The sequence below is a fragment of the Vulpes lagopus genome, chromosome 4 (assembly GCF_018345385.1).
Source record: "Vulpes lagopus strain Blue_001 chromosome 4, ASM1834538v1, whole genome shotgun sequence".
NCBI lineage: Eukaryota > Metazoa > Chordata > Mammalia > Carnivora > Canidae > Vulpes > Vulpes lagopus.
The window spans coordinates 74,186,111-74,214,091 of NC_054827.1; positions in this window are offsets into that span (position 1 = coordinate 74,186,111).

Here is a 27,981-nt window from a genome sequence, read left to right on the forward strand (position 1 = left end):
CTCCAAATTCCACTTGTTGTCCTGACTAAGCTTCAGTGTAATTATATAAAGTGCTTTCAGAAAGGGGTACACCTATTCCATTATCCTTCTAAATTTAGAGATAATAAATTTTGACATCCTCCAGGGGAAGAAAAATCTTCAAAACTCTGATGAAAGCAAACCCATGAGCAAATTTAATAAGTAATGGCAATGGTAAATTCCAGGAAAGAAAAGCTATTTACAGTGTATGCTAGGAATATTTGGAAACAATACTAGGAAATATGAATGTGCTAGAATGCATGAGTAATACATATTTTTTAAAGTTTGGAGTGGTATCAGTGAGCGTACATCTGTGGTCTTACTGAAAGCGAATCTGTCTTGTTGCTCTTTGAGAGCTTTACCGTGTGTGCCTCCAATTGTGAACACCACCAGGGCTGTGCATAACCATATACATCTGCTAGAGTCATGTACCCCTTGGGGTAGTCAATAAAATGCTAACTGAAAAGAGTTGATTTGTTTGTATTTTGGGTTTTTTCTTCCAGAGATAGCTTCAGGAGAAATAATTCTGGCTGCCCTCTTGTACTTTATTAATGATAGTAATTTGGAGATGACGTCTTTGAAAAGCTTGGCATGCAAGACAGCAGGGAACAGTTGCACAGCTTAGATTGGAGAGACAATAAGTATGTGTTTGTTTGCTGCCAGATTATCCATCCACTTAATGCAGCTCTGCAATTTCTCACTTTGCTCTAACAGTGTGTTGATAGCAAGAATTTATAATTCTCCATCTCACTCCTCAGCATGTGTGACCCACGTCTCTTGTAATGGCCGCTTCGGAGTGTTGTGGTAGATGGAGGGGCTTTGACATCTGGTGGAATTTCCTCTGAACACCTCGAGAGAAACTCATGTAGACATTTCTGTTGGGGCATCCCAGCAGGTACCTGTCAGCCTTGGGAGCCTCACGCTCTTTTGAGCTGGAAAAATGCCAGTAGAACACATAATGCCAAGAAAATAGTCTCGCTTTGGGTAGCTGTGGAAAAAGGACAGGCTGTAAGATGGAGTAGTTCTTAGTAATTCTCTGGAAAGGCAAGGGATGATTTTCCCAGCACTAGTTCTTTGGACTAAAGCCCAGGCTTCCTATGGACATGCCATAGCAAGAATTCCTGGCAGTGTAGCGGGATCTCCAATTATGCCAGCATACACTTACAGAGACATCTATGAATAGAAAGGACATTGACATAGGGCATTGACAAAGTCATGAATATTTTTAGATAACATTTAGTGTATACATTTTCTCACTGGAAAAGGAGTCTCTATTTACCATAGGCTTCCTTAGACTACTAGGAAAAACATGTTAACAACAAATGCCAAACAAAGATCAAAGAGCTAACCTATTGGTGACTTGTTTCCATTCAAATCAAAGAAGGTAGATTCTTGGTTTATCAAATTGAGAGGCATATTATTTTAATTATATTAATAAACTAGTATGTTAAATATATTAATCTGAAAGTTATTGGAAATATTTAATTTCAAAGACATCAAGAAAATATTGAATTGTTCCAATAATGTTATCCCTTCAGGTAGTGTAAAAGTTTTTGTGCTTTTTGTTTTTGCTTTTTAATTCTTTAGGTATTTCTTTTAAGATTTTATTTATTTATTCATGACAGACATAGAAAGAGAGGCAGAGACACAGGCAGAGGGAGAGTGAGAGAAGCAGGCTCCATGCAGGGAGCCCGATACGGGACTCGATCCCGGGTCTCCAGGATCACACCCCGGGCCAAAGGCAGTGCCAAACCGCTGGGCCACTGTGGCTGCCCCAATTCTTTAGGTATGCACAGGCTAATATTAGTTAAGGTATGAGAGAGTTCTCAGTGTATATACTCCTCTTTATTTAAAAATAAATATCATGAGCATGTAAGAATTTAAATTTGGGGCGTTGAAGGTGGTAGTTGTTGACTGAATGCATTTGGGGCTAATACGCCCAGAAAGTGAGGTTCAGGAGAGGCCTTGGCAGCAAATTAACAGTGTATTATCACTGCTGTTTGCCTTAAACATTTTTCAAAGAATCCTTCAGTTTTCCTTGAAAAATCACCACCAGTGAAGGGATTGGTTGAAGAATGGGAGAAATAAGTGCCGTCTTGGGTAATTTTAATTCTTATTGCCAAAGACTATTCCATTGTATTGGATTTGAAGCCTTACTTTCCAATTTTTCTTGATAATACCAGGTATTCCTGGAAAGGTAAATAAGACAACTAAGGTATGACTGAGCTATGACTTTGAATTCCAAGGTAGAAATCCTACTCTAGGACAAGTCTGAGGTGAAGACTGTGGAGAAGCTAATTAGCATCTGAGTTGCCCTTTCTCAACTCTCTAAATAATAGATAACTCTGAAAATAAATAAAGAATAGCTCCACTAAGTTGAGTGAATAGCTCCACAAAATACTTCACGATCCAGGTGTTTTGTGCTGACTTGGGTCTGCTCTTTTCCAGTAGGGGTATATATAAGAGGAGCCATGAAGAAGTTAGGAATTGTGTTCTTATGAAAGACTCCTAACTCTGGGAAATGAACTAGGGGTGATGGAAGGGGAGGAGGGTGGGGAGTGGGGGTAACTGGGTGACCGGCACTGAGGTGGGCACTTGACGGGATGAGCACTGGGTGTTATTCTATATATTGGCAAATTGAACACCAATAAAAAATAAATTTATAAAAAAAAGGAATTGTGTTTTTCATATAACAGATTCCTCCACTATTTCTATAAATATTATAGTATTATAGAAATTTCATTTTTCTCACTAAACTAAAAGCTGGGAGGTAGGTAGTTACTGGCTCAAGGATTCTAGAGTCTAGGTTCTGCACATTTCTTGCCCTTTTCATTGTGGTCTCATGGTTAGGAGATAACTGCTCCATCTCTAACATCACATCCATATTCCAGGCAGAAAGATGGGAGGAAAAAAAGTAAAAAAAAAAAAAAAAAAAAAAAAGTAAAAGAATTCATGAATTAGCATGAGTTTACTCCCTTTTTGAGAAACTCCTCAATCTACCTATATCTCATTGGCCAGAATTGTGTTGCAGGACATTTTCTGCCTGCCAGAGAAGCTGGTTGTTGTTTTCTGGATGAGAACATTACTATTCCTCACTCGCCAAATTGACATTCTCTTAGAAAGGAAAATGGAAATGGTAGGAAATTAGTCTGTCATAAAAATCCTATCATTAATGTTATGTCAAATAATTCTCAAATCTATTCATATTTCTTTATTCCCCTGTTACTATATTTAGTAAATTAGAGAAAAGAAGATACCAGTTAATTTGATTGATCAGGGAGTATATCATGAGGATGTGGGACTGGAAGACGAGTTTTGAAGGTTAGTTATCCTTTGGAGAAGAAAGTGGGGTAGGAGTTCTAAGCAAGAAGAAAAGAGGGAATTAAAGCCCCAGAATGGAAATGATCATCACACATACGAGTATGATTCTGGTTATGGGCAAAGAGACAATTAGGAGATCAGAGTCGCATGAGCTGAGATGTTTAGAAAAATCTTAGAGGTATTTCTTTAAAAAGTAGAATGGATGGAGAGAACTGTGTCAGATACTCAGATCTGATTTTTATATAGCATTATGGAGAAGCATGAAGGAATCCAAATTATACTCTAAGAGAAGCTCTAATTCTTAATATCTGAAAAAGAAAGAAGGGGGATCCCTGGGTGGCTCAGCAGTTTAGCGCCTGTCTTTGGCCCAGGGCGCGATCCTTGAGTCCCGTGATCAAGTCCTGCATCGGGCTCCCAGCATGGAGCCTGCTTCTGCCTCCTCCTGTGTCTCTGCCTCTCTCTCTCTGTCTCTATGTCTATCATAAATAAATAAATAAATAAATAAATAAATAAATAAATAAATAAATAAATAAATAAATCTTAAAAAAAAAAGGAAACTCATCACTCAATGAAGCCTCCATCGACAGCTACTTAATAGGCATTTCCCATTTCTATACTCATTATCTTTCAGGCTGTTTTGAATTTTCTAAGTTTTTAGGGTAATGTATATTTCATTTCCTAGAACATAGGAAGAAAAAAGACATGTGTCTTTTTCATGTGTCTGTCTATGTCTCATAGACCACCTGAGTCAGAGGAAGCTCATTCACAGTAGACGATGTGAACCAAATAAATTTTGTCTTGAGTACATGAGGGTTTCTGAGAGTCTTCATAATTTTACTCTCAGTAACAGAACTACCTACCTGGAAATAAGGTCACTGACCAGGAGATCCAAGAGAGAGAGGAGGATATAAATCCAAGCAGAGGAAGCCGTTGAGTATGGAGAAAAAGTGCAAAGAGAAGCAAATAGGAAGGTTTATGCTGAAGACATCAAAGTTTCCATTTCTTAGAGGTTTGGCTTGACTTTACTTTTCCTGCAGTGAAAATCTAGTGTCCCTTCATTAAGTTTTCTTAGTTTCTTAGAGCATGGGTTTCTCTTTCTTGCTATCAGTTATACTTGACAATGACAGAAATATATTTAAATGATATTTCTCTATATGCCTATTAGAGGGATGAGATTACATTAAAAAGAAGAGGTACTATTGATTTATTATATCTTTTTAAGTGGCAGTTTAAAATCAGTGCAACCACATTCCTCCAATCATCTTATTCTTGCATGGTAAGCAAGATTCCTGTTTAAAAATTGCAGGATTATTCCTGTTTAAAAATTGCAGGATTGGTAGTGAAGTCTTTTTATTTTATTTATTTTTTTAAAAAAGATTTTATTTATTCATGAGAGACACACAGAGAGAGAGAGAGAGAGGGGGGCAGAGACACAGGCAGAGGGAGAAGCAGGCTCCATGCAGGGAGCCCGACGTGGGACTCGATCCTGGGACTCCAGGATCACACACTGGGCCGAAGGCAGGTGCTAAACCGCTGAGCCACCCAGGCTGCCCCAGTGAAGTCTTTTTAAAAAAGAAGTCTGTGTCATCTCTGAAGTTCATGCAGATTGTCTTAATGTACAATCTGGAGGAGCCGGTCCCCGCGGGTCACCATGCCCAGCAAAACCAAGTACAACCTTGTGGACGACGGGCACGACCTGCGGATCCCCCTGCACAACGAGGACGCCTTCCAGCACGGCATCTGCTTCGAAGCCAAGATTTGAGAACACGTGCAGAGGAAGGGGCAGAGGCAGAGGGGAAGAGAATCCTCAAGCAGACTTCCTGCTGAGTACAGAGCCCGATGTGGGGCCTGATTCCAGGACCCTGAGATCATGACGACCTGAAATCAAAAACCAAATGCTTAACTGACTGAGCCCCCTGGGTGCTCCCAGCTTGCATTTATTTTGAGTGAGATTAAACATCCTTTAATTTGAAAAAAAAATTATTTTTTACATATTAAAAAAAATTTTTAATATATTAAAAAAAATATTTTTTAAATTTTTTTTTCACAATTCACTGACGACAATTTATTATAATCTGTTGGCAGCACACAGACAGATAATAAAACCAGAACTATGTTTCCATGGAAGTGGGTGATGATATGTAGCCATTCTATGGGAACTGTGTGCATTTAATCATCTGATGATGATTAAAAAAAACTATTATTTACATATTAGTCCAATTAATTATCACAATTCATCCATTCTTGGAAGCTCTAATAACATAGGATAGGGAGGGTATAAGTGGATTTTCCACATTTTTGGGGGGAAAGTTAGAATGTTCTATAGGGACCAATCAGAAGTACATTTAGTAAAAGAACACAAAACCATGGTTATGGGCTACCTTCTCTATTGTTCTGAGACTTTTGGTCTTACTGCAGTAATCACAATCATCTCCTTGGGCTGTTGGATGAGAATTGTGTCATGCGCCAAACTTGACCTTGAGTAGTTCATCAGCATGAATCCAGGGATGCTGCAAAGCAAGCACTAATTACAAGAGAAGGTGTTGCTCTCACTGCTCAGTTTAAGCAGCTGAGAGGAAGAATGAAGGTCAAAAGAACTGCCATCATCAGGGTCATACAACTTGGTTTGATGTGATGTAGCTTTGCTTTAGGGAGGTCCTCTCTGTAATAGCAATACAAACATTTGGATGAAAAGAGGCTTTTTCAATTCTTATTAATTTGTGGAGTCCTCCACTGGACGATTTGAATATTGTCTGTGGTAACCTATAGGTTACCTATAGGTTATAGGTCTGAGTCATAGCTCCTTGGAAGGGTGAGGTTTTAAGAAGGAGGGTGAGTGGATGGAAGCCTCCAGTTTTCTGCCCCTGAACACATTAGTGGAGATTATTTTGGGGGGAGAAAAAAAATGAGAGAAAAGAAATGAGGCAGGATAATGAAAAGACCCAGTACTGCCCTTGCATTGGACAAAGAGCATCTGGAGGCCACAACTCAAGGGGATGGGAAATATGTGAGGGTTGAGATGTATTGAGGAGATGAGAATTTAAGGGACAAGATGAAATTCTTCTTTCTCACAAAATCCTTTTATCCTCAATCCCTCCCCTGACCCCCACCACTGTGTTCTGTTTGTTTTCCTAAAGAGAGATGAAGAATCGTTGTGTATTGAGCACTTGCTACAGCCCAGGCTTTGCTTTAGGCTCTTCCGAGTCCAACTTCTAGCCAGTCCATCAACAATCTTGGGAAAACTTAGATGACCCTGCACAGCAAGGTTGTCTGTGGTGATCTAACTAGTATAAACTACCAATCATTGGTAAAAAGTAGCCCCTGTGATTGTTGAATCAGAAAATTAATATTCCCCTAGAAGGACTTAGAAATAACAAGTAGAAAAGTTGTTAGGGGCATCCGGGTGACTCAGTCGGTTAAGCATCTGCCTTTGGCTCAGGTCATGGTCTCCAGCCCTACATTGTCAGGCTCCCTGCTCAGTGGGGAGTCTGCCTCCCTCTCTTCCTCTCCCCTTCCCCCAGCTCCTCTCTCTCTCTCTCTCTCTCTCTCTCTCTCTCTCTCATGTGTGTGTGTGTCTCTTCTCTCTCTCATGCTCAAATAAATAAAATCTTAAAAATAAGTTATTTTCTGTGGCTGGGCATATTTATTTTTGATAGTTCATACTGAATTTATTTTTTGGTTTTCCAAATAATTTTTTCAAAAGAGAGAGAATGAATTTCTGAAAACCTGATTCCTTGAAATTTTTTTTCACTAGTGAACACTAACAAGCATCAAATTTGGTGGCTTTATAAGAATCATCAATTGTATATTATAAGTGCTTCTCGGGTTGTAACTCTAGCATTTTATACATGAATCTGATCTATCTTCTGCCTCCTAGGGGGCTGAGGTGCTGATAGTTAGTTTTATGCTATAGGAGTTCTAACTTTGCATCAAACTATATGTGCGGTGTTCCTCTGCATGCAGTACAAGTGGGTTATTTGTAGGAGTTAGCAATTCTTCCCTTTGCTGGAAGAAGAGGGGATGGTCATCTTCTCTTGGGAGGGGTCAGCTTTCACCTGTAGTCTATATTATTATAATCTTTTCTTTAAAGATAACTGATATATTGAGTACCCATTTGTATTACAGTGTGCTTGTAGAACTTGAAAGAACTTTATTAGAGAGTTTTAGGATTTTTATTAAAATTAAAATTTATTATGCATAGATTATTGTGTGATGATTATCTCTCTTAGAAGTAATACATGAAAGAGAATATTACCTAAGTTAGCTCTTTACTTAGTTTCATTTGTGGTTTTTATTTTATTTTGTTGAGTGTTCTGAGAGACCTTAAAAAATTAATGTGATTGTTGAAAGAATTAATTAAGCACCCAAGAAAATCTATTTTTATATTAGAGAACAGATACTCTAGTTATGTATTTTACATTCAGAGAAATTTATGAATGATAAGGTTAGGCATGTTTAAATTTCTTTTTAATAGGAAAATAGGTTTGATTTTCCTTGCGAAGACTTAAAATGTTTTATGCATAAAATTATGTAACAATATGGTTTGATACTTTAAGAAATCATATGTTATTTGGAAAGTGGACAAATAGATAGATAACATTATCTCTCTAACAAAAACACTTAACATAATCTCAAACCAATTAATTTGTAATTCAAAGAAAAATCTGCTATGGTATTAATTTACGATAGATAAAATTTAACATGAGTTACTTCATTGGAGTGTTAATTTTTCTCTAGTGGTGAGTTATTAGTAGAGATAATCCAAATGGTGAATGATTAATAGGAAATTTATGGAATTTATGCCAATAATATCTTAGAAATTCATAAATGTATATTTCTTGATGAGAAAATTAACACACTTTGGTGAGACTTTATTCACGTTTTGTGTAGTAGTACCTTATAATATCATTTGTTATAGCAGAGGTTTTCAGTTCTCCAAATGAACACAAACCAATGGCAGTTAGGGCTTGCAATTAGTCTTTCTCCCCTTCAAACTGGTACCAACTAAATTTATTTACATTTGAGAATCAGACATGTACAGGACAGAATGTTCCTGTTTGATATTTTATGCTTTCTCATTTTCATGCACTGCTAAGATATTTTCTTGTGCTCTTTGGCAAAGGGAGAAGTTAGCATAGCACAACTATTTTTTTTTTCCTGACCTCATTTTGTTCTTTTAAAAACTCAGTCTTATGCAGCACCAAAGTGGCAAAAATAGAAGGATCTTAATTCACATTTATAGGGTGTGTAGCAGGTCTAAAAAACATCCCTGAGCACCCAAGTCAGAAGGTGCAGGTCATTGAGGGAAATTGAGCAGGGAGTCAAGCTTCTAGGATGTACTATTGATTGTAGCTGAGCATTATGGCTAGAAACTTTTAATAGAAACAGCATCATAACTGGTCTTCTTTTATCCCCTCAATCTCGTGTACTCCTTACAGAGCTCATTCTGATTATACAAAGGATCCACAAGTAGAACAAAGATGGCTACTTTTTTTTTGGTACTATAATTAAAAAAAAGATATGGAACAATTTTATTGTCTTATTAACTATAATTTAACTTTAAGAATTTCTCTGAAAGGGGATCCCTGGGTAGCGCAGCAGTTTGGCGCCTGCCTTTGGCCCAGGGCGCGATCCTGGAGACCCGGGATCGAATCCCACGTTGGGCTCCCAGTGCATGGAGCCTGCTTCTCCCTCTGCCTGTGTCTGTGCCCCCTCTCTCTCTCTCTCTCTCTCTCTCTCTCTCTCTCTCTGTGACTATCATAAATAAATAAAAAATTTAAAAAAAAAGAATTTCTCTGAAAATGTTTATTTCCTTATAATTTCTACTGCAATAGGCATTTAATCTAGCAATAAATTTTATTTTTGCCGGGAGTCAATTCAGTGTTGTATAATATCATAAGCTGTCAGTTTATTGTTTATTTTTAATGTAAGTGCTTTTCACTTGCTGGTGCCACAATTCAGTGAACATTTGTGCAGCATTTATATGCTAAGAGCTATGTAGAATTTTTTTAAAAAGGGGGAGATTGTAAATTAGTAGGGGAAATGCCTATATTTGGTGACTGTATTATGGAAAAGTATGGGTAAAATGGGTAAGAGAGGTAAACAAAATAGACTAGTTAAAGAAATACAGTATTAATTTTGACTGAGGTTTTGGAGTAGGAGTGACATTAAAAGGAGCTTCCCAAGGGAATGGTTGTTTAAACAGGACCTTGAAAGATAAATAGGATAGGGTGGGAATGTTCCAGGTATGGGTTGGTGTGAAGTTGCCTAACATGAATTAAGGTGTAGCTATTGGTGAATCTCAGGTATATTCAGAAACATCAAATAATCCATATTTTGGTAAATTGATGCCAGACTATGCAAAGGGTTGAAGGCTGTGCTGAGGAATCTGGACTTTATTTTGTGAATATTGGGGATTCTCTGAAGGCTTTTGAATAGAGAAATAACCTATAAAGACAGTAACTGATGACAATAGGAAAGATATAGGTGAGAACGAGAGAGGAGGAAGGAAGAGGGGCCCAGTCACGCGGAGATATTTCTTGGGAGGCTACAGGTAGTTCAGAGAGAAACAGTGGATTAAAATGAGAAGTTCATGATAATAATGGGTATCTGAGTAACATAGCTGGGGTTTGATGGCTGATTGGACATCAAAGAGAAGGAGTAAAGAGGAAAAGAGAGGAGTTGAACATTTTCTTCTTAGCATTTTGACTTTGTCCCTGGAATGGTGATGCTCTTAGCTAAAGGTAGGAATTTTGGAAGACAGCAGGTGAATAAAAAATTCCAGCTCGATCCTATTGTACATGGGAATTAGTGGTATGTCCTGTGGAGCAGTCATGCATTGTGATAAAAGTTACATTGATAAAGGTCTAGATATGTTAAATGTCTTCCTAACATTGGAGAAAACATATATAAAGGGAACAATTATAGCAAAATGAAGACAAAAAGATGACGGAGAACAGGGTCATGAAAACAAAGAAGGAACGGTTCACAATGACACATGCTATTGATTGGAAAAGTGGATTGAAACTTGAGAACTCATTGACTTTTCTGAATAATATATCATCAGTGCCTTATAAAAAAGTAATTTTAAGATAAGCCAAAACAGACAATAAGTGCTTTTTAGATTTATTTACTTACTTAGGAAAGTTTAAAGATGGAAAGATTTAGTACCTACTCCACGTATCTTTCTGTGGTTCTTTTCACCCCGACATCCGTTATAGATGCATGGGTTTAGGCTGAAGTTCCAGTTCCTCTACTTGTATACTCCTGTTCATATTGTTTAAATTCTCAAAGCCTAAGTTTCTTTATCTGCTTAGTGGAAATAACGTAATGTCTACCTCAGAGAATATTGGGAATGACTAATGCATGTGAAAGCATTTTATGAATTGTTAAGTGAGTCCTATACAAATGTTGCTGTTACAGTGTCTGTATTGACTTTTACTGAAGTGGTGGATACAGAATGAACAACTATTAATCTTTTTCTTGTTACTGTTTCAAGGAGTGATTCTTCTTTTTCCTACTTTTGGATGTGTTAGAAAGCGATTCCATGTTTTACATGAGGTTGTGTTTCTGGTCTCAGCCATCTCCCCAGGTTTTCTAATCATTAAATTCTGTTCTTTCTCTTCCTTTACTTTCATTCTTATTTTTCTCTTTCACCTTCTCTTTTCCTCTTCAATCAGATTTTTATTAATAGGTAAATTTTTAGAGATTTTATTTATTCATGAGAGAACAGAGAGAGAGAGAGGCAGAGACATAGGCAGGGGGAGAAGTAGACTCCATGTGGGGAGCCCCATGTGGGACTCCATCCCCGGACCAGGGATCACTCCCTGAGCCGAAAGCAGGTGCTCAACTGCTAAGCCGCTATAGGTGTCCCTATATTTGTTGAGCATCTGCTAAATGCTAGGAATTCTTTTGGGGATCTGAGCATATAGCTAGTCTGCAGTCTTTGTATTTATGTTTGTTTACCAGGTAGTCTTAGGAGACTCTGCATTTACCCCTCTCAATTACTCTCTCTCACTCTAACAAAGCTTGTTATTCATATTGTTGACCTCAGTATACTTCACGTTGACTATTCCTGATCCACTTCATTTTGTCTAAACTCTGGTTAATTTAATCAGAATTAGCAGAGATATTTAGCATTCTGAAGAATGTGCAGAAACTTTTTAATGTCACCTCTACAGTGATGTTCATAGGTAAGGATACACACAACTCCCTATTTGTGTTTGTCAGAGATTGAGGGGAGGAGAAAACTTTCAAAATACGTATTTCAGCCTGGAAGTTGTCAAACTTTTATCTCTCGCCCTTACTCCAGAAGCAGTCTCCTCTACCCACCCTCATTGCCCTGTATTGAGGAATGTTTCTGATGGAAATTGGCCAAATTCTTCAGTGTTTTAGAATTAGTCAAAGAAAAAAGGCTGAGACTGATTCGTCTATTGGATAGAGATAAAATGATGTGTATATGTAATTTGATGTATGTAATGAACAGATTCCTGAAATCACAATGAATTGACATTTAATATATTAAATAAATTGTAAATGTAGATACAATTCAAGCTCTCTGACCTCATGCAAAACCCTTCAAGTGTCTTTTTAAAAATAATCTGTAAAATGAAGGATATAAATGTCCTTTTATCTCTGTAATTCTATGATACCTGGTACTTAGGGATTCTTCTGATGTTTTTTCATATAATAGCTTTATTGAGATATAATTCACATATCATACAATTCATTTTAAGTGTAGAATTCAGTGGTTTTAATATACTGATAGCAGTGGTTTTAATATACTGACAGAATTGTCAAACAATCATAATTTGGGAACATTTTTATCATCCCCCAAAGAAATCCCATACCCATTATCACTCATTCTCCATTTCATTCCAACCTCCTGACCCCTAGGCAACCACTAATCTACATTCTGTTAGTATAGATTTTCCTATTCTGAACTTTCCTATAAATGGAATTATACAATATGTTGTCTTTTGTGTCTTGCATCTCTGATTTAGCATAATGTTTTCAAGATTTATCCATGTTGTAGCATATATCAGTATTAATTTTTATTGCCAAATAACACTCCATTGTACAGGTATATCACATTTTATTTATCCATTCACTAATTGATGAGCATTTGGATTGCTTCACTATTTGGCTATTATGAATAATGTTGCTCTGAACATTTGTGTTCACTTGTACACATGTTTTCATTCTCTAGGGTGTATAACTAGGGGTAGAATTTCTGAGTCATATGGTATCTCCATATGTAAACTTAAAATTCCCAGTTTCCCAAAATGATGCATCACTTGACATTCCTACCAGGAGTATATGAAGATTCTACTTTCTCCATATCATCACCAATATTTGTTATTATCTGTCTTCTTGATTATAACTATCTTGGTTTGAAATAACATCTCATGTGGTTTTGATTCGCATTTCTCTCATGGATAACGGTACTGTGCATCTTTTCCTGTGCTGACTGACCACTTGTATTTCTTTCTTTTTATTTCTTTTTAAAATATTTTATTTTTAAGTAATCTTTCCACCCAGGCTTACACTTACAACGCTGAGGTAGAGCTGCATGCTCTGCTGACTGAGCCAGCCAGATGCCCCTTGTATATCTTCTTAGAGAAATGTCTATTCAGATCCTTTGCCTATTTTTACTTGGCTCATTATCTTTCTATTATTTGGTTTTTATTATTGAGTTATAAAGTTTTTTTAATATATCTTAGGAACAAGTTCCTTACCAAACAAGATCTATAAATATCTTGTCTTGTTCTGTGGGTTATCTTTTCACTTTCTTGATGGGATCTTTTGAAAGTCAACAAAAGATTTTAAGTTTGATGAAGTACCTTATTTTTCTTCTGTTGCTTGTACTTTTGATGTCCTATCTAAGAAACCTAAGAAATCTAAGGTCATGATGATCTATACCTGGGCTTTCTTCAAAGAGTTTTATAGTTCTAGCTCTTACCTTTAGGTATGTGATCCATTTTGAATTAATTTTGTTATATAATGTGAGGTAGAGGTACAATTTTATCCTTTTGTCTATAGGTATCTGGTTGCTCCTGCATCATTTGTTAAGCAGACTATTTTTCCCTCTGTCGAAAATTAAATGTGAGGGTTTATCTCTAGACTCTCAGTTCTGTTGCATTTCATCATATTGCTAAGAGTTACTCTTTTTCTCTCTTCTATGGACTGAATTTTCTCAAATTCTCTAAGACCAGCTTTAATGTCTCCATTCCATAAAGCTAATCTCCTTTTTTTTCTTCTGGCCTGTAGGGTTATAAGTCATAAAGAAATGGAAGGAATTGACTTAAGAGTCCCTTTTTAAAAGACAGTCTTCAATTTGGAAAATATCCAATTTTGAATTCAAGGCTTGAAGATCACAGAGCCCTCACAGATAATTCCATTTAACCTGTCATGTGATTTTCAGGTGCAAAACTCAGTGAATTTGCATTAGCAGAAACTCATTGGCATAGGACAAATTGATGTACATCTGATGCATATCTGTACTTAGTAATCAATGCATTTGCAAAAATCTAATAAAAATGTGTCCTGAACATACAAGATCTAAAATGATAAATATATTAAATATCCTTCAGTAGAAAAGAGATTGAGTTATCTGATCCAGTGAAATTAATTTTTAGTAAGATGGCATATTAATTGAAAGCTTAAGATTAATGATTTTTACTTGCCTGTATATTAAGTCACAATTCACTTCTGCCACTTTTCTTCTCAAATAATCAAAGTATTGAATTTTTCCTTCACTTGGGCAAGTTAGCTTTTAACATTGTTTACTGGTGTTCTTTAACTCACTCATTCACTTATGCAGCAATTCATTTATTAAATTAATTTTTAAAGTGTGCCTTTATACTAATTTCTACAGGAGATGTAAATAAAAACAAATCCTTATTCTGCAGAAATTTATAATTTATTAGAGAAATTAAAATAACATAATATGGACTTCCAGTTCAATAGTACATGTGTCAGCTTCCCTTTGCCCCAACATACACACATAACACAGACACACAAATATGCACAAGTCAGCACAAAGAAGAGACAAGCTGGGAAAACAGATACAAGATAGAATAAATTTAAGTTTGTTTCCTTATGCTAACTGGTAGATTCTGTGATTCATATGGATACAAAATATTAGTGTATGCTTGAAAAACCATCAAAATGAAAGATGAATTAGTAGAAATGATTCCAGACCAAAAAAGATAAGTTACAGAATAGAAAATAAGAAAATTCGATTAATATCTTCTAATGTTTTTTGTATCCATTAAGTAAAGCAAATGTGATATTATAAAATTAAGAAAATAACCTGGAAATTTAAATATATAGAAATAAATTACAATAAAATTTGAATTGAGTAAATCACAAGTTGCTTATAGTTAAAAATGAAGTAAGATCTGAAAGATAAAGCCAAGGAAACTATATAAATTTCCTAAGAATAAATTACTACAAAGTCAATGCTAAAACAACAGCATTTTGTTCCTTCACAGTTTTGGAAACCAGGAGTGAAGTCTAGGTACCAGCAGGATTGGTTCTTTCTGGAGGCTTCCATGTGTCTCTGCTAGCTTCTGGTGGATGCTGGCAATTCTTGGTGTGCCATGGCTTGTACATCCATCATACCAATCTCTGCCTCTGTATTAACACGTCCTCCCCCTATGTGCCTGTATATGTGTTTCTCTTTTCTAAGGATTTGCCGTTGAATTCAGGGTCCGTACTAATCCAGATTAGCCTCATATTTACCTTAATTACATCTTGAAAGACCTTTTTCAAAATAAGGTTATATTCTGAGGTTCCAGGTGAACTTATCTTCTCATCTACTACAGAAACATATGACAGAAATGGAAAATATGAGATCAGAAGTCTTTAAGGAACAAAAGAATAAATCCAGTCGAAATTACCACCCAAAATATTTAACCCATGCTGTGGCATAGCCATAAATTGATCAAAATGGAAGCTCTCCAGTCAGAATTTTTTAAGATTTTATTTATTCATGAGAGACACACAGAGAGAGGCAGAGACAAGAGGAAATAATTAAAGAACTAGCAGAAGAAAATATCTTGAGGCTTAAGAAAGGTTAATTCTAAATTTTGAAGGAGTTCAGTAAAGGTCAACCAAGATAAATGGAAAAGAAAAACAAAACACCTAGGAAAAATTAATTTGGAATTAATTTTGAATTTTCTAAGAGAAATTCCCCAACTCTGAGAATAAGGGAAAATCTGAAAATCTTCCAGTGAAAATAAGTGGTTTACCTACCAAGGAATATTAGAAATATGAATCAGATTTTTTATCCTAATATAGGATGATAGAACTCAAAATAGCAATATTTTCCATTAACAATCAGAAAAATTAGGGAACAACAAAGTAATAACAATAAGAAAGAAACTTCCTATTCACAATTTCTGGAAAAGGAAACTAGTAGCTGGTGGAGAGGAAGACTTTTCATTTTATGCTGTTTCATATTTTGTTGTTGTTGTTATTGTCATTAAGAGCAGTTTTAGGTTTACAGCAAAATTGAGAGGAAAGTACAGAGATTTCCAGTATACTTCCTACCCCATCTATATAGAGCTTCTCACTCTCCACTTCTCAAAATCTAAAACTCAGGACACCTGAGTGGCTCAGTAGTTGAGTGTCTGCCTTTGGTCCCTGGATCGAAGCCTACTTTGGGCTCCCCACAAGGAGCCTGCTTCTCCCTCTGCCTATGTCTTTGCCTCTCTCTCTGTCTCAGGAATAAATAAATAAAATATTTAAAAAAAAACTAAAAATAAAAAAATTGCAGGCTAGTTAACTTTAATACGTTGGTTAAAAATGAAATGGAATACATTAATTTATGACAAGTTGAAGCTACATTTTATTTTTTTGTGTAAAATTTTTAAAACATCCTGTTTTCTTTTTAACTATACAAGTAGAAATAATGTAGAAATTCATTATTTTTGTAGAAATAAGTAAATGGGACAGCTAAATGTTCCTTTGAATTCTTCCCTAGTCCCAATCTCTATGCGTGACATATGCATATATATGTATTATGTATATGTAATATACATAGTGACAGAGAGATCTCTACATAAGTGCATTTGTGGCTGCATGTGAGTGTGTGATATTTCTACATAATTGATGTTTTACTACACATATTGCACAACTTGGTTCTTTTCATTAATATGTGTTAGAGATCTTGGTATATTAGTCCTTAAAGATTTACCTCATTGTTTTTAACTGCTGCACCAGATCCCTATTTAACTACTGTCTGATGGACAATCATTTATTTTGCTTCCAGCTTTTGCTCTTATACCTGTAGTCTGCGTTGAACCTTTTGAGGCATGTTTCATTGTGCTCACTGATGTGGAGATTTCTGTAGGGTGTAGAGTATAACAGAGATTGCTCTATTATAGGTTCTACACCTTTTATGTTTTAGTAGACTTTTCTAAATTGCTAAATTAATTTGCTTGTGCAGATCTAATCATTGATATTACAAAGTATTAAATCTTAAAAGTGGACCTTGTGAAAAACAACTCCTTCCTGCTCAGTAGCAAACTATAGCCCTGTAGATAAGGGGGAAGAAAGAAAAGCAATACATTGGAAATGAAGCTTTGGATTGGAATTACATAGTTTTATCACGTAGTGAACATGGGGAAACTGTTCTGAAATATACATTGATCAGCTATTCAATTAGCTGTGGTGCCAAAACCCAAAACCGGTAATCAATAAATTCATCAACCAGAGGGGTGTTTTGGGAAGTTCCTCTGGTTTGATACTCTAAGGTTTTTAAAAAAGTGAATTGAATAAAAAGAAGACTTAATAAAACTGAGCATAATTTGAGAATAATGGGGGGGGGGTCTTGGGCTGTTTTTAAAAAGTCCCCACTCAAAAAAAAAAAGTTCCCACTCAAACTAGGATCTTCCTCATTGGTGGTACGATCCAATGATGCATTCCAGGGATGAATGAATTTAGTCAGCTGATAATTGACTCTCCTGGCTGCATACTTCCACCCCTAGGTCTCCATAGCCCTTTTTGTTCAAGACACCTATGCTCCAGTTTCCTTATCTGTAAATTGGGGCTATCTTAAAGGCTCCTTGAAGAGGAATTATTTTAATATTTTTATTCTTAGCACAGTATAAACGGTGAAATGATAACTGCTATTATTATGATTATTGTTGTTGAAATATGGTTAGAAGAAACATGTGAGAAAAACTCTTATGACTAAATAAAAGAAGGGTAATTTACATTTACCCAAATATTTTGCCCAAATTTCCCAGTGTTTTTTATTTTCTGATATAGGGAATAGATGTGAGTTACTTCTGTTTTCGTCTCATATAAGCTGTATCTCTCTACCTCTATTCAGCACAGACTCGGAGAGCACAATATAAAATATGGTCAAGGGGTGCCTGGGCGGCTCAGTCGGTTACATGTCTGCCTTCAGCTCAGTTCCTGATCTCAGGGTCCTGAGATCGAGCCCCAAGTCAGGCTCCCTGCTTAGTGGAGAGACTGCTTCTCTCTCTCCCTCTGCCCCTCTCTGTGCTTGTGTTATTTCTCACTCAAAGAAATAAATACAAATCTTTAAAATATGGTCAGGTTACCAAGATATCTTGGTTTAATGTTTATCAGTTTAATGTTTATGTTTAATCAGTCCCTATTAAAATTTGATAGAGGGCACAGCACTTACTTTTAAGAGTGATGAAAATACCTGAGGAGTGAGCCAGCACACTGAGCTCAACCTCTCTGGCCCAATGCAGATTTCAAAAAGATGAGGGATCACATATAAAGGAAAGAACTGAACGTTTTCAGAATATGGTCTCATGGCTGGCATTCTCATCTTCCCACATCCTTTAATCTCCCTTTGGGTACTAACTCATATATCCCTCTAACTTTTATATGCATAAAATAACTTTTATATGTATGAGCCATACTGCTACCATTGAAATCTGGGTCTAGGAATTATTATTTACTTCTGAGTGTCATCGTTTTATGCCCACTCTTCCCTGTGTCAGTTATTTCAGAAAGCCCCAGTGCTCTAGTAACTGAATATTTGGATCCAAACCTGTACTCTGTATAGTGTCTGCCTGTCAAATTGGTACTTACTATATTGTCTGCTCCTGAACCCCTTTTTCCTCTTTTTTTCTGATTGTATGTGCATCCTTTAATTCTCTCTTTCCTTTTGGAAAAATACAGGTCACTAGTAGGGAGGCTCTTTCTATGATCATGCTCCATTTCCTTTGCTCCCCACCATTGCTGAACATCTACTTTTTATTTTCTTTTGTCTTCAGTCACAGTAGTTTCTCTTTCTCTCTCTTCTATTAGAAATAGATATGAAATATTATTTCATTCTTTTTTTAAGAGGGAATTTTTATTGGGCACCTGAGTGGCTCAGTCAGTTAAATGTCTGACTCTTGACCTCAGGTTAGGTCTTGATGTCAGGGTCATGAGTTCAAGTCTTGTGTCAGCTCCACGGCAGAGGGGGGAGGTGTGGAGGGCATGGAGCTTACTTAAAAAAAATAATAATAATGGTTTTTATTTCCGAATCTCCCCTGAGCTTCCATGGGTGGTGGTAAATGGAAGGTAGATAGTGTGTATTGAAATTGTCTCCTCCAGCCAGCTGCCAAAACTCAAGACTGTGAGGCTACAGTGTCCCAGATCTTTCCTGGAAACATCATAAGCAAGAGCTTCTCTGTCATCTGTCCTTCTGAATCCCTGGAGTGTGTTCTAGAATGTGCTATCAATAAGGATGTTCCTCCTGCACTTTGGTTGTCTGCCATCTTTTTAGTCTCCGGATTCAAGGTCTTTTAGGCTTGGCTAGACTCCACTTTGTACTTCTGCTGGTGCCAAATTAACCAATCTGCCTTTCTATTTTGAACCTTCTCTGAAAGATATCCAGCAGTTTCTTATTGCCAAGGTCTCTGTCCCCAGTTTTAAAACCTTACAACCTGTGTTTTCCCTTGTATGCCATTTGATCAATGACCACCCCTGTGTCCAGGATCCCATTTCTGTGGGTGCTAGTCTCCATGTTTTGAAGGTTCCTCTCCATGCCATCCACTTTCTGCCCTGGTTCCCAGCCCAAATGTAGAATGGGCTATTTTGGTTACTTTTTCTCCCTTGATGGGTTCAGGTCTAGATGTGACCATGGACATGGGTTGTTTTTTGTTTTCATGTGGGTGTCATAGAGTCATTATTGTCTCCATGATATTAGTTGAAAGTTAACATGTTGGATCAAGTAGAGGATTTTTGAAAACAGATCCTAAGAAGGAAACTTATAATGATTGAAAGTAAATGAGGTGAATATTTTCAGGAGGTGTCTTTCTTTTCTTTTTCTTAAATCATGCCTCTGGATACCATTTGATCATAAGATAAGCTCTGCCCTTCATTTTCCTTCACAGTTTCAAGTTCCTCTTCATAGTAACAGACAAATTCTCATGGCAGAAGAGTGAGGTTAGGGGCAAATTTAGGGAGCCAGACTACCTGGATTTGAGTCTCATCCTGGCCACCTTTTAAGTGTGTGATCTTGACCAATGTTTCTTAATCTCCATTCCATAGTTTCCATTACATGGACATGATAATAGTGCTTCCCTCATTGGGCTCTAAAAGGATTACATTAAGTTAAAGTCTATCTTATTATCATCCTGAACCAAGAAACTAGGTGATAAATTCTGCTTACCATATTCATATGAGCTTGAACTGATGAAAGACTAAATTTTTTTCCCTGAAGTTATGCACATTTATCATGTCTTATCTGTCTGTATTCTCCTAGATGTTTGTCCATGTTAATGTCTTTAAGTTTATCTTAGAGCACAGTGCTCCATGCAAATATTACTTAATAAAAGGTTTTCAGTGAACTTGATAAAGTGTTGGGTTTGCAAAGCTTTCAAAATATTTAAATTCTAGAGTCTTAATCAGCCTGATATAACTGCGTAACTGCGTATGTATTTGATCTCTTTGTGAACTTCATCCTCTGCTTTTTATGTAAATGTAATCTGTTCTCTCAGAACGGTGAGGCTTGAGTGAGGTCATCTATGAATGAAAATTCTTTGTAAACAGAAAAATGGTATGCAAATGTAAAATATATTAATAGTAAGTAGTTTTATGGATTCAAAAAATAATGAGTCATCTTCAGGTGAAATAAGGCACTAGTGGTTAGATTCATATAGTCAAAAAAGCCTTGAAGATGATAAAATGTGTATGAGATGCTTGCCTCTAAATTGGCGATCAAGGACCACAATTACTTATTTCCTTGTTAACTGTCTTTAGCTATTTATTTATTTATTTTTCTTTAGCTATTTATTAAACTTTAACCATGCTTAACATGATCTTTTAATATATTGAAATTACTAGAGCATAATTTTGTTGCCCACTTACCTTGATTAGGGTATAACTTTGTATAGTTTTTTTTTTTTTTTAACTTTGTATAGTTTTGAGGAAAAACAATGACCTTCTTCTCAGACTCAAGGTAAATCCACGTACATGACAGGTGAAATATTATATGCTTTATATTTGATAATTCTTTATTTTCTAGTTTGTAGTTTCTCACCTAGCCTACCTTCACTGTCAGAAGATCTCACCAGCAAATAGCAGTTCACTCACTCAAAATATTCCTGCTGATGTGGAAAAAATAGGAAAGAAATGTCATTGGAACCATAATAGACTTTTGTAAGTCTTGGTTTCAATATTGATATAGATAGCCTTTGTGCTCTTATGTCCTCTGATATTCTTTACTTAAAGCCTTCAGCCTTCCAGAAGGCCTGAAAATGGCAAATATGTAAGTTAAAATAATGTACTATTTTATGGAATGTGGTTTCAAATGCTTTTTCAAAACATAGAAGAATGTTTGTCAACTTTTATTAATAATTACTAAAATCAGAACTTCCTTGATTTTTTGAACTTCCTTGATTTTAACATGTGTGTACATATATATGTACTTGCTCTGTATCCTACCAGCTCCCTAAAAGAGATTTGCAAAAGAATATGATCTATAACATAGACAAAGTAAAGCAAATGAATCTTATAGAATTTATTCTAGAACTTGGGAAAGAAAAGGAAGTAGATTTGTTCAAGAGGCTAATACAATTATGTAATGAGTAGCTGATTTATGTGCCTTTAATCTTCATGGAAGCCAGAGGAGAACATGGAAATAGGTTGAAATATATAGTCTCAGTATCATAAAGGAAAAAAAAAACATGTTAAATTCTTAGTACTGTATTATGCATGTGGCTTTACATGCATGATTCACCACATGTGGGAAAAGGCTTGCCAACACAAAATATGTCTCTTTTACTATTTATATGTTTAATTACTTAGGTTGACATAAAAACTTTTTTCATTCCTTGCATACACAGTTTTGGGTAACAGAGTATGGGTGATTGGGAAGATGTTGCTGTAGAGAAAAAGTGAAAATTTTGAGTATATCCAAGTTTTAGAATACTGACTGTATAATTAGGATTCTGACTTGTTGGACAGTAACTATTTCAATAATTGGGAAGTAAAGTTAAATTAAATTTCATTTCAAAGTTTGGAACTTGCCTAGGAAATGAACATTTTATTTTTACTATAGCTACTTGGAGTTTGATTCCCAAAGCACAAATCCCTTTAAAAATCTTAGCCTAGGAAGATTTTTTTAAGCAATAGGAGGGAAAGACAATGGTTGCTCAACTGTAGTAATGTAACTTGTAACAGGGGTTGGGGTTGGTTCTGGAAGCATATATTCATTCTTCTTGGTTGTTAGTGACATACTAGTGACCATTTGAAAGAGGATAGTAGAGAAAATATTTTCAAGCAAACCAATATACTTATTTTTAACTTTCTTGAAAAAAATGAAGCAAAGGAAAACAACTCAAAGGGACTCATAACTGAGAGCCATGGGTTGGCTGAGAAGGTGTAGGCATAGAAAATAAAAACAAATTTCTCCTCTGGGTAAAAGGATAAAGACTCCGGCAGATGGCTTCTTAGATTAATGGCCTCCTTTGCACATTCATAAGTAGAATAGAAAGTAGTGTATAGATTGGTATATATTGTATTTTTGTCATCATTATTGAAACTTCTTTTTGAAACTTAGGGGCATTTAGAAGTTTTAGAAAAGTTTTATTCTGCTTACATTAAGTTTTAGTCTGAACACAGATGTTTTTAATGTGAGCCCTTTGGTACTGATATTTAAATAACATTCCCTGGTATATTTTAATGATGAGTAGATTTTATGTTTTCATTATAAAAAATAAAATGGAAAGAATAGAGAATATTTACTTAACAATTTACATTTATTTCAGTCTATTATGTACTTTGATCTTCAGAATCAAATAACTTGTAATAAAGTTTTGGAGATTAGTGAACTAGCTATGAGCTATTTAACTATTTAGTTAAAACTATTTTTTAAAAAAAGATTTTATTTATTCATTCAGAGAGAGAGGGAGAGGCAGAGACACAGGCAGAGGGAGAAGCAGGCTCCATGCAGGGAGCCCAACGTGAGACTCGATCCCAAGTCTCCAGGGCCAAACCCTGGGCTGAAGGCAGGCACCAAACTGCTGAGCCATCCAGGAATCCCCTAGTTAAAGCTATTTAAGTACAAGACTTTGTGTTTCATGCTGGTCTCATACCATAAAACCAAATATATAAGTTTATTTTCAACACTGGAATTTTTAAGATTTCCGAATTTTAGTCCCTGGAAGTTTTATTTCTTTTTGGTTTCATGTTGTCAAAACAAAAGTTAATTCTCAAACTTTATCAAGTATCCATATAGTAAATCTGTCTTTCTATCAAGTCTTTCCCCAAATATGCATCAAATAGCATGCATACAATACTTAATACATAGAATATATTTTGCATTTTAGATATGTTCATTCATTTGTTTGATCCTCCAGTCTTGTCTGCAAAATAGGGAGGTCATTATTTTTAGCTCTGTTTTTCAGTAAGGGAACTAGGAAGCAGAGAGCTGGTGTCATGTATTTCAGATTTCTTTTTTTTTTTTTTTAAAGATTTTATTTATTCATGAGGGGGAGGGGGCGGTAAAGATACAGGCAGAAGGAGAAGCAGGCTCCATGCAGGGAGCCCGACATGGGACTCGATCCTGGGAATCCAGGATCATGCCTTGGGCTGAAGGCAGGCGTTAAACTGCTGAGCCACCCAGGGATCCCAATATTTCAGGTTTCAATAGCTCCAGTCTTTCCTGGGTTCCATATGGAATGCCCTTAGTAGATTTCCTCCCAATTTTGAATGGGAAGAGATTAGAAAATCAGTATCTGTAGAATATAAATGTCTAAAATAAGAGGTTTAGCAGGAAAAAAAAATACAAAAAGAGCTTGGTGTATTGCTTTTTTTTTTTTTAAGCTTGCTTCATTCATTCAGTCATTCATTCAAGAGACAAAGACATAGGCAGAGGGAGAAGCAGGCTCCCTGCAGGAACCTGATGCGGGACTGATCCCAGGACCCCAGGATCACAACCTTAGCTGAAGGCAGATGCTCAACAGTGAACCACCCAGGCGTCCCATGGTGTATTGCTTTTATGGTGAATAACTGATCATCTAAATAACCAACTCCAGAATAGCTGAATGCTGCCTTTATACTCAACATCTCAGACATCTTTTTCCCATGTCTAAATTTTTTTAAAAAATTAGCATGATGTTGCTATTTCGTAGAATTGACTTCCTTGCAGGCTCATTGGAGATGCCAAATATCTGGGAATTCAGAATTCAGTGCCAGTTCCAGAAGACGTAAATAGTAGAGAGCTGTTTGTATCCTTACCAGGTCTCTCTTCCAGGCTGTGGTGTGCTGCTGGAGTATGTGTGTTGGAAACACATTCTATTGCTTTAAAAACACAGCAGAAATTGAGGCAGTTGAAGGCCACTAATAAAAGGCTGATAGCATCATCTTTCAACTTACTTTTCTCTAGTGTCTACTTCAGTATCTTTGCATATGTGCCACTCCTGCCAAGTGTGGTATCAGAGCCACCAATCATTATTTTCCATGCCATTTAATCTCCCAGTCTATTTGCTGATTCTCTGAAAGTCCTTGGTAATCAAAAGTGCATAGTCAAGGGAGGGTGTATTAGTTCGATGAGTTCCTGAACTGACAAATTCATTTGTTTATTTAAACCTTAAACATAACACTGATTAAGCAAAGGTGGAAAAATGCAAATTATAGCCTGTGCAAATTATGTCATCATCCACAGTGTCTCACTGAAGTGTAGGCTTTAGGATTTCCATTTCCCCACACACTCTATGTTGTAGAAAGGTAACAGAGATTTTCTCACTCCTTTTTTGGCTTGTTTTTTTCCTCCAGCTTGATTGAGATATAATTGAGATACAACATTGTGTAAAATCAAGGTGTGCAATGTGATGCACAATATTTATTACAAAATGTTTACCACAATAAGATTAGTTAATGCGTCCTTTAAAACCTTACAAGATTAGCATTTTGTTGCTATGGCAGTGAAAACGTTAAAGCTCTATTCTCATAGCAGCTTTCAGGTATTGTTAACTATGGTCACTATGCTGCACATTAGATCCCTGGAACTTATGCATTTTATAACTAAAAGTTTGTACCCTTTGATCAACATCTCCCCATTTCTCCAAGCCCTCAGCCCCTGGCAACCAGCTACCATTCTACTTTATGTTTCTATGAGTTTGATATTTTTAGATTACACATTTAAGTGAAGTCATCTGGTATTAGCCTTTCCCTGTCTCATATATTTCATTTAGCATAATGCCCTCAACATCTATCCATGTCATAAATGGCAAGATTGCTTTCTTTTTTATGGCTGAATAATGTGTGTGTGTGTCTGTGTGTGTGTAACTTTTCTTTATCCGTTCATCCATTTATTTATTTATTTATTTATTTATTTATTTATTTATTTATTTATTATAGTCACAGATAGAGAGAGAGAGAGAGAGGCAGAGACACAGGCAGAGGGAGAAGCAGGCTCCATGCACCGGGAGCCTGACATGGGATTCGATCCCGGGTCTCCAGGATCGCGCCCTGGGCCAAAGGCAGGCGCCAAACCGCTGCGCCACCCAGGGATCCCTATCCGTTCATCCATTGATGGACATTGAGCTTATTCCAAATCTTGGCAATTATAAGCAATGCATGTTCTCTCTTTTGCTGACTGGTGTAGCTTCCCTTTAAGGCCATCTAACCAGCATATAAGATGCCTGCACCACAACCTCCCCAAATACTTGGTTGCTTCTATTCTCAAGTTCCTAACCTTTTTTTCTGTCTGTCCTACAAAAATGTGGATAGTTTTTAAAATAACTTGTTGAGGTATAACTTGCATACAGTACAAAGCTGAGACCTTAAGAGACCAGTTTTGTGGTTTTGACAGATGTGTATACCATGTAACCCGCACACTGATCAAGATGCAAAGTATATCCATCATCCCAGAACACTCCCTCCTGTCCCTTTGCAATGATGTTTATCCCTCTCTTTCATTCAGGCATCCACCAATGTGATTTTGAGCGTAAGAGATTAGTTCTGTTTGTTCTAGAACTTTATATAAATGAAATATTGACTTCTTTCATTCAAAATAATGTTTGTGAGATTATCTATGGTGTTGCATGTATAAACAATTTCTTCATTTCTATTTCTGAGTGAGATTTCATCATATCACTGTACCATAAGTTGTTCTTCCATTCACCCGTTGATGGACACTTATTCCCAGTTTGGGACTCCTATAAACAATGTTATATGAAATCATATGTACAACTCTTTTTGTTTTAATGAAACCTTTTATTTTGAGATAATTTTAGATTTACATGTAATTTTAAGAAGTAATATGGAGAGAGTTCACTTACTGTATATTTAGTTTTCTCCAGTGGTAACATCCTGTGAAATTATGGTATGTTATTACAACTAGGAAATTGGCATTGATATAATTCACGGATCCTCATTCAGATTTCCCAGTTCTACTTTTTGTGTGTGTGCACATATGTGTGTGCCTTTATTTCTAGGCCATTTTATCCCATGTGTGGTTTTGTATATTTACTGCTGCAGTCAGATACAGAACTGTTCTATTACCATGGAGATCTCTCATACTGCCTTTTTATAACCACAGGCATCTCCCGAATCCCTAACTCCCAGAAACCACTAATCTGCTCTCCATCTTCATAATTTAGTGACTTCAAGAACATCATATAAATGAAATCACACAGCATATAACTTTTGAGATTGGAGTTTTTTACTCAACATAATTCGCTTGAGATTTATCTAACTTCTACCTCTACTACTGGTTGTTGCTTCCTGTTGGAGGTTGTTTTTGAATTGGGGCTATTATAAGTAAAGCTGTCATGAACATTAGTGGAGCAGCTTTTGTGTGAACATAAGTTTTCATTTCTCTGGCATAAATGCTGGGTCATGTGGTAGTAGTAAGTTTCATTTAAAGAAACTGCTAACCTGTTTTCTAGAGTGTATGTACCATTTTGCATTTCCAGCAGCTGGGTATGAATGATGCACATCTTCGGCATCCTCAATAGCATTTGATGTTATCACTTTTTATTTCTAGCCATCCTTTATTTAGTGTGATACCTCATAGGGATTTAATTTGTGTCTTTAATGGCTAATGATGCTATATATTTTTTCATGTGCTTGTTGGCCATTTGTTTATCTCTTTTGGTGAGTGATCTCTTCATGTCTCTACATATTACCCTTCTTCTGTGTGGACTTTTTTGTTTCTTTCCTGTTTACTTTCGAGAATTCTTCATAGATCTAGAGACGAGTCTTTTATTGAATACTTTCTCCCATGTATAGTTTGTCTTTTTATCCTCTTGTGAGGCTCTTTCACAGAGCAAACATTTTTAATTTTAAACAAGTTCATTTTATCAGTCTTTCCTTTTGTGGATCATGTGTTTGGTGTCAGGAGACTATTTGCTTGCTCTAGATCTCCAAGACTTTCTCCAATGTTTCTTTCTAAAATGTGGGGTTTTTTTTTCTAAAGGCTTTATATTTTACATTTCATATTTAAGTCTGTGATCCATCCTGAGTCAATTTTTGTATAAAGAGGTATGTGAACCTTAGTCACAGCTCATTTTTCTTTTTCAACTAAAGATGTTCAATTGTTCCAGCATTGGTTTTTTGTGTTGTTTGAAATGACTCTCCCTCTTCTGCTGAATTTCATTTGCCTCTTTATCAGAAGTTGGTTAGCATATTTTGTGTGTTTGTTTTTGGGTTCTCTATTTTCTGCCATGATATCTTGTCTATACCTCCACCAATATCACACTGACTTGATTATTATACGTATACAGTAAGCCTTATTATCAGAGTGATTTTTATCCTCACTTTTTATTCTTCTTTATCAAGACTATTTTATTTTATTTATTTATTTATTTTTGTTTTTTTTTAATAAATTTATTTTTTATTGGTGTTCAATTTACCAACATACAGAATAACACCCAGTGCTCATCCCGTCAAGTGCCCCCCTCAGTGCCTGTCACCCATTCACCCCCACCCCCTGCCCTCCTCCCCTTCCACCACCCCTAGTTCATTTCCCCGAGTTAGGAGTATCAAGACTATTTTAGTTATTCTAGGGGCTATCGTTTTTCATATAAATTTTAGAGTAAGATTGTCAATGTCTCCAAAGATGAAATTTTGATAGGAATTATATTAACAATGTATACCAATTTGGAGACAATTAACACCTTTAGTCTGTTCAGTTTTCCAATCAATAAGCAAAGTATA